Source organism: Petaurus breviceps, unplaced genomic scaffold (assembly GCF_028583685.1).
Source record: "Petaurus breviceps papuanus isolate PSGF00001 unplaced genomic scaffold, PetGlider_PUasm1.0 214, whole genome shotgun sequence".
Taxonomy (NCBI): Eukaryota; Metazoa; Chordata; class Mammalia; order Diprotodontia; family Petauridae; genus Petaurus; species Petaurus breviceps.
Window position 1 is genome coordinate 17,846,862 of NW_027185863.1, and position 6,823 is coordinate 17,853,684.

Consider the following 6,823-nt stretch of genomic DNA (forward strand, 5'->3'; position numbering starts at 1 on the left):
AAAATAAGTCACATATCATGGCAGTTAGGGCCATGACAAATTCATAAACTGTAATTCCAACTAGTTCATTATTTACAATCTTCCTATGGTCTTCCTTCCAGCTTGATTCTTTTGTGAAGGCAAACTAGGCCATCTTGTACTGCAGTTCTTACCCAGCCTTTACCTACTGAATGGGCATTGCCTCAGACAAAGTGAGACCTGGGAAAGACCTTTTAACTTAAAAAGACCATGCTCTCCCACTGCATCTGGGGCAATCACCCATTGTCTTTACCTATGTCTCATCACTAGACTCAGAAGACCCTGGAGGAGAGAGTGAGGCTGATGACTCTGCACAGACCTGCCTCACTTAAATCCAATTCACTTGCAAATCAAGACATCACCCAGTTGTTGTCAATGGTCTTCTTTGAGAATAAAGAAGGGGCAACAGTGACCTAAGGACAGCTTTTACCCACACACTCAACCTAAACAAAAGCCTTCAAAGGCTCTACTGCCTTTCATATAAAATATAAATATCATATGTGTGTATACACACATACATACACACACACACATATATATACACAAAATATAATTAGTACAGAATAACTCCTATTATTTCAGCCTGACTCTAACCTATCTTCCTAGCTCTATCTCACATTATTTCACTTCATTAGTTACAACCAAAATTGACTGAAAGCTGTTTCCCAGATGTGATATTCCATCTTTGGACTCTGAATTTTTACCTGAAATGCACTCCTCCTCATCCCACCAACTAAAATCCTTATCTTTCTTCAAGACTTAGATCAAATGTCACTTCCTCCATGAAGACTGCTTAATTCCACCAGTGTTCAATATTCTATCTTTTCTTAAATGACTTTGTATTTACTTATCTGTGTGCACAGTTTAACCCCTGAGTAGGATATCAACTCCAGAATATAGGAATATAATGAGGGATTAGGCTGTCTTATGTTTTCCCAACTATTCCCCAAAGTCATAACAGTGCCTTGTACAAATTAGGCATACAAGAAACATTTGTTAAATTTAAATAATGTAAATTATCAATAGGGCATGAAAGTAAAAAAGAGCTAATGAAGACTTGGCTATTTTTATTATAGTGCATTATGCAAAGCAATGAAGGTGATACCATTCTTCTATACCCTGGTTAGACCACATTTTAGAAGGAAGATTGGGTACACATCTAGAGGGTGGGGATCTGGATCAATTAATCATGAAAATCTTGTCCAAGGATGATGGGTTAAAGGAAATAGTGATAGAAAAGAGACTAAGAGGAACATGAAAACAGTATTCTAATATTTGAAGGGTTGTCATGGAAGAGGAATAGGACATATTTGTCCCTGGCTCCCCAAAGGGAGATTAGGTCCCATGAATAGCAATCAATAAATCAAAAAACATTGTGCTGAGTTTACAAAGCAAAGAAGAAACAATACCCTTCCAAAAGGAGGTCACACTCTAAGAAGGGAGATAATACAGAAAAAAATTGGGCACCTCCAAGCTATATAAAAAAGGGAGGTCATTTCAGAGAAAGGGTGATAGCAGCTGGGGTAGGATGACCCAGGAAAGACTTCCTGAAAAAAAGGTAAGAGTTCATGTGATTCTTAAAAGAAGCTATAGAAAATGAGAGTGGATGACAGAAAACATTCCAAGGAGGAAACGCATTTCCCAGTACAGCACCCAGCTACAGCAGAGGCACAGAGACCAGAGATGGAAAGTTATGTTCAAGAAATAGCAAGACTACCAGATTAGCTGGATCACAGAGTTTGTGGAGGGGAGTAAAGTATAAAAATATTGAAATGAACATTTGGGATCAGGTTAAAGACAGAACTACAAATGTCAAATGTAGGATCCTGGAATCAATATGGAGTCACTGGCATTTACTGAATAGGAGGGTGACATGGTCAGATCTACACTTTGGGAAAAAGCACTTTGGCAGCTGAGTGGAGGATGAATTGGAGTAGAGTGACTTGAGGCAGGAAGACAAATCAGAAAAACTTATTGAAATAGTACAGGTAGCACAGTGAGTAAGAGCACTGGCCCCAGTGTTGGGATGACCTGGGGGATAGAATCCGGGCTCAGACTCTTAGCACCCACCCAGAAACAACTGGCCGTGTAACCTTGAGCAAGTTACTTAACTCCAATTGCTTAGGGGCGGCCAGGTGGCTCAGCAAGTAAGAGCACCAGCCCCAGTGTCGGGATGACCTGGGGATCAAATCTGGGCTCAGATACTTAGCACCACACCCAGAAATAACTGGCCGTGTAACCTTGAGCAAGTTACTTAACCCCAATTGCTTAAAAACATAAAAAGAAATAGTACAGGGAAGAGATTGTGAGGTTAGAGATAGAGGGGGAAATACATATTAGAGATGTTGCTCATGTAAAAATGACAAAATTTAACAATGGATAAGATGTGGGTAAGGCAAAGAGAATGAACATTTATAGAGCACCCACTATGTGCCAGGCATTGTGCTAAGTGTCTTACAAATACTATCTCATCCAATCCTCACAACAGATGATTTTATTATGAGGCATGGAAGGATCATAGGGGTTAAAGCTAGATGATACCTGAGAGATCATCTAACCCAAACCAATTGTCTTATGGTTGAGAAAACTGATGCAAACAGAAGTTAAGGGATGCACCCAGAGTTACACAACCTAGTAAAATGTCTGAGGTCAGATTTGAACTCAAGTTTTCCTGACTGCAGACATAATGCTGTATCAATTGTACCTACAGATGAGGGGTAAAGATTCAAGCCTGGGAGAGTCTAATGAGGGGAGGGTTTGAAAAGAAAAATTATGAGTTCTATTGTGGATATGTTGAGTTTGTTAGGACTACGGACACTCAGTTCAAGATATTAAAACAGAAGTTGGTAATATGACACAAAAGCTCTGGATGTAAGGAAAAACTTCCTATCAATTAGAGTTATGTAAAAATATAATAGGCTGCCTTTGACGGTGGTGAGTTTTCTGTCACTATAGGTATTCAGGTGGAAGCTGGGTAACTACTTATAGGGATATTACAGAGATTTATGCTAGGGGACTGTAGCAGCAAGCACCCCAGAATACCCAGGATGGCTGCTAGCACAGGTTCTTAGATCTGCTTTTCTAAAGGAAAGCAACTCAAGATGGGTTAACAATCTTGCTTTAATCAAACATATGTCATTTATCCAGTTCAGGGGAAAAAGGTCAGCACCCCAAACTTCAGAGAATACAAACAAGTTACAAGCAGAAGTTAAAAGCAGACAGAGAAACAGATCAGCAGACAGGCTTCCAGATGTATGACCATTACATCCATACCTAGTCAATTACCAGAGATAGAAGCATCAACATCTGGGTTTTCAAAGCCAGGGGGCTCAGCCACTGCCCACAGTCTCATCTGGTCAAATCACACAACTCTTCTCAAAGTGAGCCCCCAAACAAAACCTCACATCAGGGTACATATAGCCTTCTCCTGGCTCAGAGAATGTCACAACCCTCTTGACCCACTGCCCAATCACAAAGTATCAAGGTGTGGGCATTCCTGAAAACAAGCCTTCTGCCACAGGCCCCACGTGACCACATTCAGGCTATTAGGGGGCAGAGTATATTTTCAAATCAAGGAAGATTCTCAGAGTCACTTAAGCCTATTAAAGGTCCTAGGGGCAGGAAGGATCTTAGATTCCCATTCCCATAACAGGGACTGGATTAGAGGACTTTTTGTGGGGAAATCCTCATGCATGTTTAAGGTTATATGATCCTATGAAATAGGGTTGAGTTCTAGTCATGTTATTTAGTAATAATGCCAAAAGAGTGTTGTGTGATTAGACTTAAGCTTGAACCTCAGTGCTGTCCCATATAAACTGAGGATGATGCATATATAATCTATTTTACAGGGTTATTAAAACAAAGATCAAATAATATATGTTTATAAACTTGTACCCCTGCACATAAATTGATATCCTCATAGAACAAACTTAAAATATTTAGTTTATTTAGAGAATTATGATAGGAAACATCTTTTTAATAGCTTTGGGGAGGGAGGGATAATTAAGAAATGACAATACATTTAAAGTCAGATATAAGAAGAAAAAGATGATAAACTCCTAACAGTTTTGTTTTTGACTTCTGAATCTTTTAAAAATGAGAACTGATAAGTAAAATAAATATGAAGTTGCCCCGGTTGAGAGGAAATGACAGAAATTAGATGACAGATTGCAGATAACATTTAGTCTTTTCCAATAAACAAAATTGCAAATGTCAAAACATGGCAGCCATTAACAATCTGTGACATAAAAATGGCAAGTAGGTAACAAAATGGATAAAGCACCAGGCCTGAAGTCAAAAAGACTCATCTTTCAGAGTTCAAATCTGACCTCACATACCTTCTGGCTGTGTGGCCCTGGGCAAGTTACTTAACCCTGTTTACCTCACTTTCTCAACTATAAAATGGACTGTGGAAGTAAACTGCAAACTAGTATCTTTGCCAGGAAAATCTCAAATGGGGTTACAAAGAGTCAGACATGATTGAAATGATTAAACGTAGCAACAAATAAAAATGACATATTCTTTATAGAATATCCAGTTTAAACCTAAGACAAGTGCAGCTAGAGGTTTTGGGGGGTTTGTTTGGTTTGCTTTGGTTTTTAATGAAAGCAGATTTCTTGGCAAATTTCTACTCAACATGTGCATCATTGATTTATTGTCTTCTTTGTTGATGAGCTAAATGTTTTATACCTTTCTAACATAATAAAAAGTTCATTTTCCCTTTATATGTTGACTGATAACACTGACATGAAAGAAAAACAATAATAACTCAGGATGAGGTATGGGAAGATAATAGTGTTTAGATCTAGAAGGAACCTGAAAGATCATCTAATCCAAAGCCATCATTTTACAGAAAAGGAAAGGGAGGTCTGGAATAAAAGGAATTTTTCCAAGACCCCAACCCAGGCTAGAGGCTCTAGAGGCAGTGTTCTTGCCACAATGCCACAGCTGCCATGGTATCTTAGTAGAAATACTTTCTACATAATGAAATCGCTGATGAAGAAGTTAATGGATTGCAAGTTCCATATAAATCAACAGTCTAATATGGTAATCAAGAAAGACTTAATCTTAGGCTCAATTAGAGAGTATAATACCCAAGTCTGGGAAGAGTGATGATAGTTCTAAATGTACTTTGCCCTAAGCAATCAAAATATGGCATATTCTGACAAATTCTGGACTCCACATTTTTTAAAAGATATTGATGAGTTGAAGTCAATCAAAAGAATAGCAACATCATGGTAAAGGGACTTGATGTCATGCCAAATATAGATTGGATGAAGGAATTGAGGGTGTTTAACCTTAAGAAAAAAAAACAATGACTTCAATAGAGGGTTGATTGTTAACATGAATTTAAAAGGCACTCATGTGGAAGAAGCATTGCCTACTAGGAGAAATGGGTTGAAGACATAAAGAAGTAGATTTAGGGTTGATGTAAGGAAAAACATCCTAACAATTATGCGCTTTCCAAAATTGGATATATATGATTGATGGGTAAAAGGTTATTAACATTATTTGATCTTCAGTGTAATAACCCTGCAAAAAGGATTGTATAAGTAATATTCTGTTTATATAGGCCTCCAGAGGTAGTTAGTTCATCTTCACAGGAGGACTTCAGTGGACACTGAACATTAATCTCTTGGGTGTGTTGCAAAGATGATTAGTGTTTAGTTAGGGATTAGACTGGATGGTGTCTGGGGTCCCTTCCAAGACTGAATGATTTCTGAGAAAATTTGGATGCATTAAAATGTTGACTTATTATCACAAAACAACTCCAGAAGCTTTTGTCATTTCTAGCTTCATCCTCTCCAATAAACCTAAGTAATGCAATTTTGTTATTTTTTTCCAGTAATAAAATTGGGAGCATTCAGGAGATGCAGTGAGAAGGGCATTTCTGTGAGGCAGAAAATTTTAACAAACATACTTAATGTTTATTTATACTTAAACATGTCATAGGCCAACTAGGTGACACAGGCCCTGGAGTCAGAAGGACCTAAGTTCAAATGTGACATCAGATAGCTGTGTTACGCTGGACAAGTCACTTAATACTGTTTACCTCAGTTCCCTATTTGTAATATGAGCTGGAGAAAGAAATGGCAAATTACTTTGGCAAAGGCCAAGAAAACCCCCAATGGGTTCTTAAAGAGTAGGACATGACTAAGAATGACAAAACAACAATAACAACAAAAAGAGATAGGAAAACTTGGTGATAGAGAAGATAAAAGGGAAAGGAAGAAGGGGGAAAGATGCATTTGTATAGTTAGATGAATTGAGGACATCATGCAAAATCTATAAACATTTTTTATTGTTGCTAGACTCCCTGATAAATGTACTTAACACTCCAAAATACAGAGTCAGTGGGGACAGTAACCTTTTATTAAACAAGAACTAACAGAGTGTCTAACGTGTAATCCACTATGGCAGGCACGGGAAAGATAAAGTAAAAGAAAGACAAGTAAATCCTAAATTCTGCTCTCAAGCAGCTGATAGAGGGTAATTAGATTAATAGATAGGTTCATAGACACATAGAGAGATTGATACACAGATATGCATAACACAAATTAGCATATCTGTAGAAAAGGAATGTAAAGTGTTACAATATGTGTGACCAGAAGCAGAGTTGAGAAAATACATCTCCCTCCCTTCTTTGCAGAGATTTATTTTGGGTGTGGAACACCTACAGACTGTCAAAGCTGGTCAATTTATTGGGTACTCCTGCGGGCTTTCTTTCTTTCTCTCTCTCTCCCTTCCTTCCTCCCTCCCTTTCTTTCTTTCTTTCTTTCTTTCTTTCTTTCTTTCTTTCTTTCTT